The sequence below is a fragment of the Cavia porcellus genome, unplaced genomic scaffold (genome assembly GCF_034190915.1).
Source record: "Cavia porcellus strain 051 isolate PalLab524CR breed Dunkin Hartley unplaced genomic scaffold, mCavPor4.1 scaffold_5, whole genome shotgun sequence".
Lineage (NCBI taxonomy): Eukaryota > Metazoa > Chordata > Mammalia > Rodentia > Caviidae > Cavia > Cavia porcellus.
Genome location: NW_026947488.1, coordinates 106,315,701 through 106,330,303, shown reverse-complemented (window position 1 = coordinate 106,330,303; position 14,603 = coordinate 106,315,701). Strand labels below are relative to the sequence as shown.

The 14,603-nt window shown below is 31.1% G+C and overlaps 1 long non-coding RNA gene across 5 annotated transcripts in view; it reads right to left on the bottom strand.

Annotated features, from left to right (window-relative positions):
- Positions 1-14,603, bottom strand: part of LOC106027413 (uncharacterized) — a 127,774-nt gene that overhangs the window by 74,008 nt on the left and 39,163 nt on the right. For 3 of the 5 annotated variants that reach the window (XR_010047711.1, XR_010047708.1, XR_010047710.1), the window contains exon 2: positions 3,407-3,471. This is a non-coding gene — a long non-coding RNA (uncharacterized LOC106027413). Of the gene's footprint in view, positions 1-1,779; positions 2,070-3,406; positions 3,472-14,603 lie in introns of those variants that run through there. The other 2 variants (XR_010047712.1, XR_010047709.1) reach the window with 2 other exon arrangements.

The window sequence follows — 14,603 nt, the reverse complement described above, 5'->3', positions numbered from 1 at the left end:
ACACGAGGACACTTTCTGTTGTGTAGTCTGATTGCTATAAACCAAGAATGTTTTAGGCTAGAATATCTCTTATAAGTCTACTAACAGGGCACATGGCACAAAGAAACATAATATACAACTTTGCTAAATTAAGTTCTAGGAAATACTTTTTAAAATGAATTATTTAGTAATTGATGACACAAGAAAATGTTTCAGAAAATTATTATATTCTGTTTTCACTTTTGAAACCTAAAGTTATGCTATTTGCTCAGGATTATTTTCCAAATTTACTAAAAAGTGTGGCTCAACTCCTAATAAAATGGCCAGGGATGATTTTGTTCATAGGCATGCTCTGAATATCTACCCAAATAACTCCAATGGCAGGATACCACTGTCCAAATGGCTACTTTAAATGGAGAGGAGAAAGAAAGGTAGAGGGACACAGACTGACCTATGGAAATATGGATTAATTTCCTATGTTTTACGTAGTGCTTTATAGGTGTGTACAAATAGTGTTAGTCTTTACATTAAGACAATATTTCCAACTAAAATACTCCTAGAAAACACATTTTCACAGAAACATCAGATAAACTTTACACTACAAATTCTCTACTATGATTGCATAGTTTTGTCACTTACAAGATATTCATAAATCAACTGAAGTTGTGTCTAAAATAGTTAAAAATGGCCACTTATATTAGCATGGGTCAATGAAAGGGAATTTTAAAATTACATGCTACTTCATATACATTTAATGAAAAAAATTTAAAGTGTGTCTCAATAATAGTTTACATATTATAAACTGATATATGGGCCCCATGGAGTTTTAAGTTATTTAATCTTTTATATCTAGATTGTTTTAACTTTTGCATTTTAGTAGTTTCTTTTAAAGTTCTTTCTTAGTGATTATTTCCTTGCTTGTTTTAGTCTGCAGGGAGCATGAAGGAAAACTCCATTAAATAGTTAATTCTCTTCATACAAATAATAAATTAAATACTATTTCTCTCTATTCCCTTTTATTTAAGGTTAGGATTAGGTTATAATGCCTCATTTACATGTGTTATAAAATTGGTCCATGTTCTCCAGTTTTCAAATATTCCTACTGTTAACAATTTCCATATATGTTTCTTGGGGATAATCTAAAAGTAATATAGCTCGTATTATCCATAATATTTCAATTTAATTATGTATTTAACCTACTTTTTAATGTTTGAATTCATGTGTTAGTTCCCCCCCCCTCCATAATTTGATTTCACAGGTCATCAGTCTTTATTCTTACAGAGCAGAATCTTAGAAAAAGTAAAAAATTACTTGCTGTGAAATAACCATCCATTAGTGTTCAAGATTAGGGCAAGTCCTTCTAAGGGTTTTTGTTGTACTATTTCCTAGCTCTGTGACCTTGCAAAAATTATTTAACATATCTGAGTTTAAATTTTGCATCTATAAATTAGGATAAGTTACACTTGATATATAGGACTAATGTGAGTAAAATGTTTGAAGCAAAGTCTAGTACGTGATAAATAATAAATTTTGATCACCCTTTCCTTTACTTTGTCACTTATTTTCTAATACAGTCTTCTCTTTCCTTTAGTCCTCCTTTTCCTTCAGGTAATATTAACACGCAGTGCCCAAACTGTGTATTTTATACTACCATTAAAATTATCAATGGGAAAAATCTATTAGTCATATATAACACAAAAGTGAAAAGTATTCCCACATGAGTCAGAATTATCTTAGCACAAGAATTTATTATTCACTACTTAGCTATTGTTATTATAAAACACCAAATATCTGTTGGTATTTTATGTTTTTTTTTTTTTTTATAACTAGGATTCTCCACTGGAGAAACAGAAGTAAGGCAAACTTCAAAGGACCATTGCTAAAGTTAAAATGTGAAATGTTAGGGACTGTGTCTATCAAACAGAAAACTGAAGCATAAGCAACACTTCCTCAAACAATTCTGCCCTATCTCTCCATAACACATTAAAAGTAGTTTAGGGAAAAAAATCAAAATCAGACTGATAGCGGCAATCTCACCTGTGGCTGTAAGTCTATGCTTCTCCTAGCTACTAGTTTTCTCTGAAATAAAGCTTAATCAATAGGCACATAATTAGCAGAGAAGATCAAAAGCTTTTTCCCCCACAAATGATTTTTATCTATGATACTATGAAGCCACTGGTAAAATTTTATCTATTTTTAGTAAACAAAAAATAGGAGTTCTGAACTATCTACTTATTGGTTAAGAACTTAGAAAATGTTTTGTTTACTGAGAATATATATATAAATACATATTTTTTTCAAATTATATAGATATTGAAAGAGTATACCACATAAAAGATTCATTACCTTCTTAATGACAAACACTACATATTGGTGGTAACTAATTTTCATAAAAAAAGGAAAAAATCACATCTTACATTAAAAGGTTATTTTTCAGAGTTAGTTTAATGAACTATCTACTATAAAAAAGAAAATAAAAAATAATAAAATCACAGAATATAAAATAAATCTAAAGCAAATAAGGTGTTAAAGACAGGAAGATTCAACTCTTCATAGGATTTTTAAAAATTCACATTTAATGAATAACTTTTGATTAAAATATTAAATTCAAACAACATTTTAGTAACATGATAAACTAAAATCATATCTAATTTCCAGATTTAAATTTGGAGATACACTACAAGAAACAAGGTAAATAATATCAAAGGATATGTTACAAAAATACAATTTCCAAGAAAAAAAGTTAAAAGAGATGCAGCAGAAAACATCTGTTTTTATCAGTGAATATTTTTTAAATAGAAAAAAAAAACTAAAAATCTTCAAAAGAACTCTTTCATTTTAGGTTGATATAAAAAAGTATTATGAAAAGCTGCAGAAAAGATAAAACATATAAATTCAAGTACTATCATAGGTAAAATGTTACTTTCTGGAAAACAGTATTACAAAAATTATACATTTTTGTAAGCTTTCAAAAGCAACTATTTAGAGTTAATAAAAACCTAAGCACAAAGTATCTTTCTGCCAAATTAAAATACTATTTTAATAGAGTCCTAGTGTATTAAAATCCAAATTGTTAATAGTTTTACAATGTGCTTATAAAACTTTATTTTTCCAAATTCATAATTACTGTATGTAACATTTATAAAGACAAATGTCCTGATATTACATATCAAAATTTATTTCTGAGGAAAATGTGTATAAGCAGAATTCTAACATTACTATTTGTAAAACACAGCAGTTACTATAATATAGAAGAAAACAGAATGTTTACATACAAGTCCCATCAACTTGTCATTTATAGTTTAATCTTTTTCACATGATTTTAAATACCAAAAAGGATATAAAAGAGTACCAAAAATCTGTTATTTCATTTATCCCAAGTCCTAAAACCTAAAGAGGATGAGAATTTTAACACACTTAAACTCACCCCATTTAATGGATACGTCTTCCATCCTAGTTCACCCAGCACAGTAGTTGTATCAAGCAACACAACTGAAAGTGAACAGATAAAGCTTGCATGAATTTCTCAACTAAAAAATACATTAAATTATTTGAATAATTAATGTATTAAAATACTTGTTATTTAAATCATCAATAATCATTAATATCTTATTCATCACATTTCACAAGTTATAGTATTCTAAATTTTTTCCATATGTATGAAATATGTGTGCATAATGACAACATTGAGTCATGATAAAATGCATGGTGATAATTTCAAATGGATTTAGGTTTAACAATGCTGAGTAAAATAGCTAAATGATACAATTTAAAGAATCATTTTTACTAACAGATTCTTAAAACTAATATTAACTTTAAACTAAGGAAATATACAACTTTGCTTATTTTCCTATTCTAATAGTCTTTTCAGTCAACATTAATAAAAACATATTTAAAAGGTTTCTTTCTAATATTATTAAATGTACATTAATAAACAGAAAAGTATGAAAACACTTATGAAAAGAACACTATGCTCAAGAGCAGATGCTATTACTGGCAAATAATAGGTAATATACTATTTGCTAAAAGATGGAAAAGCAAAATTAAAGCTATACCCCTTTCTTTCACTAACCTAGAGTAACCATCATCTGGTCAAAAAACATCTACTAAACAAATAACAAGAATAAACTATATTAAATGATAAAATGGACAATTATAAAATACACTGGCGATTAAGCCAAGGTTGAAATGCAAATCTGGAAGAATTCACGAAGAAAATTAAACCTGAGCTAGGCCAGAACAAGATGGTCTTCAATTTGATGTGATGACTGACAGACAGACAGACAATTTTAAAAAATTCCTCTGGAGTCTGAAATAGGAGTGGGGATTATACTGGCAAAGTAGGAGGACAGAAACAAATCTAGAAAGACAGAGAGGAGCTAAGAGTATTTTTGCTATGTTTACAGTAGAAAAATATGTAACTATCAAAATTTAGCAGCTCTATACTTTTTCCAGCGCTGGATCACAGGCACAAGGTAGGGCAGGCAACGGGCTACACACTGAGGAGACAATGCTTATGTAGCTCATTATTGGGTTCAGTTCACCTTGCCAATGAGGAAGGATTCTTTAAGTGCAGTTTTTAAAAATGCCATTGTTAGTTCATTATTTACCACCTGTTTTTTTGTCTACAAGAATTTTGTAGTTCTACTTAATTGAGCCACTGCAATGTATTTCATTGACATGTTATAAAAGATGCACCTAGTATTAAATTTCTGTGGTAAACGCTATATACTCATTACTGAATATTCAAACTGGTAAAACTCAACTATATTTTTTCAATTAAATTTTATGTAGAAAACTCTCAAATGTTTTAGGAGAAAATAGTTTTTAAAATCATAACTCATTATCGTTTTATTAAACACCAATTTATGTTCCATTTATTTCATCCATAGCTACTCTCCCAGTGCAAGACTTTTTGAAGCAAATTTCAGTAGTCAAATCATTTACTCTGTCACCATGTGTGTATTTCTAAAATAAAGATTTTTGCTAGAATTATTTTTAGTACATTAACACAGATAACAATTACTTAATGTCATCAAATACTTTTAATGTTTTATTAATTCCCCAGAAACCAAAATCAAAATACTGCTCTACATTACAGTGAGATTGCTTTTAAAAATATCTTATTATAATTTTCAGGTTGACTAAAGTGTGTTCAGTATGTTAAAGGTGTATTTCTATGTACTGTGACAAAATCTCCACATCTTTGTAAGTTATGGCTATGATCAAGCTATAAAATACTCTCAATCTCCCTTAAATGTTCCTGTGGCCCTCTACAGTGATCCATTTTCCTTCCCATCATCAGACAATGACTAATCTAATTTCTGCCCCTCGAGCTGACTTTTCCTAAATATCAAATGCAGAAACAATTTACCATGTATTCTTTTGAATTTGGTTTCTTTCAGGTATAATGCATCTGAGAAACATTTTTACTGCCTTGGAAGCACTAATAATTACCTTTTTTGTCTTTTTCCTTTTTATCGGTACTGGGAATTGAACTCACGACTGCCTGCTTGCAAGGCAGGTACTTATGCCGTTGAGCTAAATCCCCAGCCCCTAATAATTACAGTTTATTGCTGAAATTATTTCAGTATACGGGATTTGCTAGCTGATAAATATGTGAGTCACTTAATATGTGTGTTTAAATTTAAAATAACTTTACAGTAAATGATGCACTGCCTTTATTCACCCTCAAAAATATTTTCTCTTCATTCTTACCAGTTTCAAAAGTCCTCTCTTGTGAGTATCACAGTTGTGCTATCATGGTTGTCCGGATGTCCTGAGTCAATTTAAAATGGTTACCTTCCATGGCCATTTTGTCTTTGATGGTAAGTCAGATTTTGCACTGGACCAGGTCTGATGAATAAAGTGGTTATGAACACAAGGTAGTGTTTTCATGAATCTGACTCCCACAGATGGCACCTGGCAGCAGCATTTACTGTATCGTCAGTCACTCCTCCAAGGACACTCATGAAAGAGGACTTGCTGGACTATTTCAGAAAATGGCAAGAATGATAGAATACGTCTGTTCAAAATGGGGGAGAGGAAAAATGTGTAAATGTTGTTGGAAAAAAGAGAGGAAAAAAGTGCTCTAAAGGATACAGCTGCAAGTGCATTTAGGAGTGTTAAGATAGATGACCATATTACTAAGTTTTTGTTGGATCACTGAACACAACTGTTTACAGTCTCACTGTTTGAATGTCCACCTTGTATGCTTTAATCCTGTAACTTGAACAACTATTTGTAAGATGACAATATGTAATCTATTAACTAGTGATTTTTTACTGTTTTTTAATTCTGTATTACTTTTACCCTTACACTGTCCTGTTTATTTTTTTCTCCTTTAAATATAATTTTTAAAAAATGGGGGAGAGGGCATTTTAAGGGACATCAATGGTAATGGGTCTTTCACTGTAATTTCTTTAAATTTAAACATTCACATATTTTTTTTCAAGTACCACTCACATATAAAGTCATAGTAAACTTTCACTTGTAGGTTTTTATATGAACTTAAGGCTCTTATTACTCCAGGGGAAATAATTAGGAGTATGATCCCTGGATTATACGCAAAATACTTATTTCTAGAACTATCTTTCAAAATGAATTCCCAAATGGTATGAAATGTTATTTTCCCAACAGCAGTTTTTCCACATATCAGGCCGATTGTCTGGTATTTTAAACTCCTTCCAACAGATATGCCACACAGTATCTCATTATTTTAAAATTAATTTTCCTTAAAGAAAAACAATAAATCATCACTTTTAACATTTAAAAAGTGTATTTACTATGAAAGAGAAAAAACCAGAATGTTTTGTATTACACGAGATACCATTACACATGCTTTATCATTTACTGTATTTCCTTTAAATTAGTAGGTAAGAGGCTGGATCAAATTCCTGTTCAACCTACTGTTATTTTTATATTTAGTTAGCCAAATTCACTGGTGGTCTTTTATAGGCCTAATATTGGCAAAATAGCAAAGAGGTATCAATGTCTACTAGGGACAAAACAAAAGCAGATGGGAATGAATTTTCAAAGGGCTACACTAACAAATAAGTTGATCTTAGATGAGGGTAGTGACTGAAATCTTAAACTTTAAAATATACTTAAATTCACACATGCAAATGTTAGTAGATATCTCATGGTAGCTTTTGCAGAATGTTAGAAAAACATTACTTTAAAAACTGGTAAAGAAATTGAGAAGAACAAAACATGCATTTTGCTTTCTCTGTACAAACTATTTCTGCTTAACAAAATAGTTAATCTACATTTCTCTTATAGAAATACTCTAGTTAATAAATGAAGAAGAATGAATGAATGTAGTACACCATTTGCTACTTCTAATGAATTAATATATCTTGCTAATTGTTTTCCAAGGCTGTTAAAATCACAGAAAGAAATAAAAGGAGAAATCAAAGGTTATAGTTTTTAAAAAGCTTATCTTTATAGTTCAACTTACTCCATCTGAACATAACATTAAAAACCTTAGATGTAACAAAAATAATAAAGTTCAGGAAACGTAAGATATAAGCAACACACATACACACACATACACACACAGACACACACACAATCTGGGTTCATTCAGTGCAACAGAAATAATTCCACCAATTAGAGAAAAACCTGAGTACATCGTTATAACAACTATGAAAAAAAGCTCTATTTTGTTATTGAATAGAAATACTTTTAAAGCTGTGGGATAAAGTATTTTAAATAATTCAGAAGTCTGTAATATCAGTATGTACTTTGTTACTCTAAAATGGAACTTTAATTATGAGTGCATTTTTACTTCTGAAATACTTCCCCAGTTCCCTAACCAGCAGTAAAAGTGACAATACTGATTCTCAATCATTGTAGTAATGAATGTCCATGTACATTATTCTTTAATCCCCAAAATGCTCCATCATTGTTTCCATTTCAAACAAATCGTTATGAAACGTGTATATCAAAGATACATATGCTTGCCTGTGCTCATTTTAACACTATTCACAATCGTCAAGAAATGGAAGCATTTGATAAACTGGATAAGAAGATGTAATATGCACACACAAATACTCCTCAGCCACAGGAAATAATGAAGTCCCGTGTGGTAACAGGGTAGAATGAAAAACGCCAGGTAGAGAAGCATGAGTGTCTCATAAACTCACTCATATACAGAATCTCAAAACCCAATCTAGAGAAGTTGAGAGTAAAACAGTGGCTACCAGAGGCCACAGAAGTATGGGAGAAGAAATGAGAAAAGGTGGATTAAAAACAGGAACTAAGTTACACTCAGACACAAGAAAGAAGTCTTGATGCACTACTGCAGATTAACTACTAAATGTCAACAATGTTCTGTACATTTTAAAAGGCTACAAGAAAGGTTTTCCAATGCTTTCATTATAGAATAAACATTTTAATGAGACAGATTTGTTAATCTGACTTAAAGATTGAATAATGTATTAAAATATTACATGCTAGCAACTGGATAGGAACAACTGTTATGGTTTTCTATATCACTTAAAATGAATACTTAAATTGAAAAACACCCATATTTTATCATCCTACTTTATCTGGTTTTTATAAAGAACAATGATTTTTCTCTATTTTAGTAAGAATCTAAATTTCCTTTAATGTGGCTGCTGTCTATACATTGCATTCCGTATTTATAATCATTGAAAAACTTTACTTTAAAAAGAGCTTTATTAAGGTATAGTTGATATACAAGACACTGTACATAATGTATAAAATTTGAAGAGTTCAGACACACATGTGCATTCATTAAACCACTGCCACATCTAAAATAATAAACATATCTACCTCCTCCAAATGTTTCCTCATCTTCATTTTTTGTTTTCAGGTCCTTTTTGTTGTTTAGAAAGACACTTCATATAAGTGATACCATTAATAAATTTTTAAATTACATATACTGTATTGCTAATGTAGGAAAATAGCAAAGATATATCAATGTCTAGTAGGGACAACATATTTCTTGAATTTATTTACTTCCCATATTTGAAACTTTGTATCATAAACAGTATCTCCTCATCTTCTCCTTCCTCCCTCAGGCCCTGCCAACCATGATTTTGCCCTCAGATTCTAAGTTAATTCAAGACACTTCATCTAAATAAATTCTTGCTGTATGTGTTCTTTCCTGACTGGAACAGAATTTTATTCTTTTAAAGGCAGGATAAGATTCCATTGTTTGCCTACCAAAGTTTATTTATCCATTTAACTTGATGACATCTGTTTTCCTATCATTTTTATTGTGAATAACGATGCAAAGAACATGAAGTATAAATATCTAAGTTCCTGATTTAACTTCTTCTGAGTATATATCCTGAAATGTAATAACCAGATCATACATGGTGGTTCTATATATTTTGGAGCCACTCAGAGCTTTTTTATGTAATAGCTGTGCCAATTAACACTGTGTTAAAAAATTAAAAAGGCTTGTTCTTTCTCCTTCATATTGCTGCCAACACTTGGTAACTCTTAAATTTTTGACAATAGCTGTCCTAACAGGGTGATCTGATTTTTCATTGTTTTTGATTTGCATATCTCTGGAGATTTAATGCTGAGGATCTTTTCAATTAGCCACTTGCACGTCTTCTATGCAAAGATGTTCATTTAAGTGCTGCACCCATTATTTAATCATGCTATTTATTTTTCCACTTCTGAGTCTGTGTCTGTCTGTCTGTCTGTCTCTATCCTCATTTCTCAAATTATAGATGGGAAAATTCAGGCTCAGAGGTGTTATATAGTTTTCCTTGACATCACAAAGTGATATATTTGTATTTCAACAAATATCACTACTTTTAATTTTCACACGCCAAACTTTTTTAAAGTGTTGTTTAAAAAAATTGTTGCTCTTACTTTAAGATAAAAAAAACCTTATTTACTGTCTTTATTTTTACTTCTATAGATGAAGAGAAACATGTCTATTTCTTTTTAAGATTTTGTCTTTCTAAGTCTGAATCTAAATTTCTCATTAAAGCTTCATATAGACTATTCAAAGTTATTACCTACAAATGGTATTAAAATAAGGGAACTACTGGAAACAGTATTTGGAATTCTTGACTATGTACTGATATCAATTTCCTTTTCATTAGCTGTACATAGAAATTAATACAAACTAATCAATTATTTTATATATTACTGTTCTTTCTAATGCATGAGTTATTTTATTTAGTATTCAGTTATAAACTGTGAACTGTATGCATTTTAAAACAAAAAAAGAAAATGTGTATGTACTTAGAAAAAATATAGATGCTTAGGAAGAGAGTTTTAGGGATTTGTGTGTGTGTGTGTGTGTGTGTGTGTGTGTGTGTATGTGTGTGTCAATGTTTTCCTTAGTAGCACCAGAAATATGACTCATCTTAGTGCTTTGTTTTCTTAAATAGCAAGGACCTTTAAAAATTCCTAAGCATAAAATTTCAAATTTGCATCAGACAAGTGAATAGTACTTTGACATTAAACTAAAACTGAGTGTCCTGAGATCTGTGAATATCACTGTATGTGGTAAGTATTTTAATTTTATCATTGTGTTAAACACAAAATCACCACAAATTCAAGTTTACCAGATACACTAATTATGTGAAACCCAGCAAGATGAGACCTCCTCCTGCTGGTTTTAAACAAAAGTTATCTAGTCCCCACCAGATGCAAAATTATTGAAAGCCCAGCAGGAGAAGCAAGTTACATTACTAACTTTAATGAAAAATCCAATCTTTTTCATCTTAAATTTAGCAGCAATGTTTTAAAAAGTAATATTAACATTATTTTAAAAAGTACAACTGAAACTATAACTACTTATTCATATAAGAAATTTAACCAAAATAAAAGGTTGATATCAAAATAAAAATTTGAAAATACGTATTTTTACTTAATAGGCTACATAATGCATAGAATGCTTAGAAAACTGCACAAAATTTTCCAATGTAAAACAAATTTCCCTTGTAAAAAAAGTTTACAACATACTTTTCCTGAAAATATCTTTCAATTTATTACTGTTTTCTTTATTCTTTGAGGGATGATAAGAGAATTTCACTGTTTTAAAAGCCTTTTAAGTAGAGATCTTTTTATAACACTGTATTATAGATGAAACAATGGCAAACACAAAGTCAAATTGAGAGGCACATGAACCACAAGACAGCTTATCTTTTTTGGCATAATCCTGAACTTCAAGGATTCAGGAGGAGGAATGGTTTTTTTTTTTTTTTTTTTTTTTTTTTTTTTTTTTTTTTTTTTTTTTTTTTTTTTTGGTCTTTTTTCATTTTTATCGGTACCGGGGATCGAACTGACGACCGCCTGCTTGCAAGGAGGAATGGTTCTTAAATGAAACATTTACAAATGTGACCCATGCCAAGAACTATGCTAGTTCAGTACACAGAAAAAAATGACAGACAGAATCTTTATTATTGGCATAAAAATGAAATAAAAATGTACATTTTTATCATCATTATCCTGTAGGGAAAGCAAGTCGTTAAGTACTATTGTGAAATTGTTTACTAACAACATCTTGTAATATAAAATGAATGCAACAGAAATGATAATGACATTTTAACACTTAGGCAAATGGAGAATATTTTATTCACCATGAGTTTCTCAAGTATAATTAAGCATAAGGAAGCTGATGCAGGCTTTCCTAAGATATTGAACAGTTTTCTTATTGCTGATTATATAGGACATGAATTATGGAAAGAAATGTATAATGCTGAGAAGCTCTTTAAGTCTTCAGAATCCAAACTGTTTCCCCAGCTGTCACGCCAAGTTCAGATATTATCCCTCCACTGAGGAATGTCATACTCAGAACACTTATCTGTTAATCAGGCATAGAGAAGACCAGTCCATACATGTGAAGGTCAATTTAGTTACTGATGATGTGTCTCCCCAGGGAACCTTCTTTTCGGCAGGTAAGTCCACTGGAGAGAGCAAATTAGAGATCAAGGATTTCTTGCCGAGTATTACATTACTGAAAAAGAGTGCCCTTGTTTGCTTTTTAAAAGTGCTCTTGATCTCATTTTAATTGAGAATTTTATCTACTCATTTTAAAGCTTTCACATTTGAATAATGCTAAAGAAACATCAAAATTATTTCTAATTAAAGAATCATTTTTCAAATGAACACACTGTCAAATCATAAATTCAGCATTTTGTACACTGGTTATAGGACATTTTATAGTATCTACTGTTATAGCCTTATATCAGCTAAATTTCGAATTTTGGAAAAAAAATGTTTCATGTTAAGATTTACTTCAACTATAAAATATATATATTTTTTTCTCCCCAAGGACTGTCACATTGTATGGCTGATTCTATACAGTGTCGAACAAGGACAGAGAATGACATTCACAGATCTTTGGGATGATTTCAGGAAGAATATAAATCTTTAGGAACAAAATTCACAATTAGCAGACCAGATATTTTCTGACTTTGTCTGCTATTTTGAATGGTAAACACACTTCACTCCTTATTTTTATTGACTAATAGTTTTAAAACTTAAAATCATTGATATTCCAAGTAATCTATCTTAAGTTTTCTTCTAACCAATCAATATTTAATACTCAAAAACTACCATATTATATATTTTAGGAATCTACTTTTTTACTTTACTGTCAACTTCCAAAACAGTATCTCTCCCTCATTCCACTCTCTTATACTTTAGGCACAGTTCACAACCCCTGCAGAATTAACACATCCACATCTGAGCTCACTATTCTCCTGTCGGTGTGCATCATCTCCTGATCTCCTGATTCAGTTACTTGCACACAGTATCTGCTTGAGTACTGCAATGATGAACTAGTATCCCATATGCGTTACTTTATTTTGTGCTACTAAATAAGAACACCAGAGGCTGGGAAACTTTAAAAAAGTGGAAAATTGGGGCTGGGGATTTAGCGCAGCAGCATAAGCACCTGCCTTTCAAGCAGGCAGTCGTGAGTTCGATCCCCAGTACCCATAAAAAGGAAAAAGACAAAAAAAGTGGAAAATTATTTTGCACAATTCTGAAGGGTAGAAAATTCACAATCAACTCATTATAATCTGGACAGGGTTTCCCTACTTTCTCATGTGATGGAAGGTGAACAAAACAGAAACAATATTCTCAGTCAGATCATTTGTAAGGCAACCTAAACTGATTTATATGGGATGAACTTCAAGGCCTACTCAACTCTTCAAAGTACAACCTCTTTAGAGTACAATGTTGACAAAGTTTAAATTTTGAAGAGAACATATTCAAACAATAGTGACACCCTTGCTGCATGTATCCTTCACTGTACACAATGAATCTAAGTTTTTACACTGGATATTGTAGGGAGAACAAGGCCATACTCCAAAGCTGCTCACGTCCTAATCCAAGAGACCTGTGAATACTTGATTACAGTACAGGGAAACTAAAGCTGTGTATGAAATAAGGTTGCAAATTAGCTAACCTTAAAATAGCGAGATTATTCCTTATCACGTGGAGGGGCACATGGTATAATAAATACAAGAGACAGAAAGTCAGAAGATGTTACTCCAGGAGAAAGACATAGAGAGATGCATTTCAAGGCCTGGACTTGCCGTTTTTTTCCTGCCCTCCCCCCTCTCCCTTCACCTCTCTCCCCTCTCTTCTCTTCTTTCTATTCCTTTTTTTTTCTTTTCAAGCCTAGACACTCTTAGCCTTGAACACAGAGTAAGACAGTCAAGCCAACAAGAGTGGGCAGGCTCCAGAAAGTAGAAAGTACAAGAATAACCCTAGAGTCAACAGAAAGCAACATAATTATGCTAACACTTTGATTTTAGTCAAGGGGGACTCAGGGCAGACTTTTAACCTACAAAACTGCAAGAATAAATCTGCATTCTTTAAGGTGCTGAATATATTGTAATATGATACAGCACCAAAAGAGAATATATTGAAGTTTCCAAATCAACTTCACATGGCTTTGGTGCACTTGTCTACCCATCCCCTCTCTTACTGAACTAGACATCCTTTGATCTCATCAACCCCATTAAATTCAATGTACCCTCAGTGGCTTAAAATACACATTTATTTTCTTTATTTTTTCTTCAAAATTCCTCATTCCCTTTAAAGTTCATCTTTATCAAATATAGATCTCTCCTATATGTTTGCTAAAATAGAAATTTGTTCTTCACATACACAGACATATGAATTAAATGTGTTTCTTCTCATCCATCCATATCCATCTAAACATGCATACACACACATGCACACATATATCCACATACACACACATCTAGGGGTAGAGAAGAGTTCTGGTAATAAAACTGAATCAAAATAGGCACAGACTTACCATTCAGGTTGTAAAACAGAAAAAAACATGTATATAAGTATAAATTAAATATAAATTATATATTATCAGAAGTCCTATTAAAGTTAGATTTGATACTTCATAGAAAACTTCAAAAAGGGAAGTCATTAGTAGATAAAATAGAACTATTCCACATATCCCTTTTACATTCATTATATGAATTATAAAATAATAAATTGGAGAAGACATGAAGAAATGGCTTCATTATTTTTAGCTCAGCAGTTCTCTCACCTTTTTAACACAGTCCTTTTTCACTGAATGTGTAGTAACATTCTGCCGTAAAGCGTTTAAGAATAACTGAGTTAGAAAGTGTTACCTACAAAGAAACCCACCC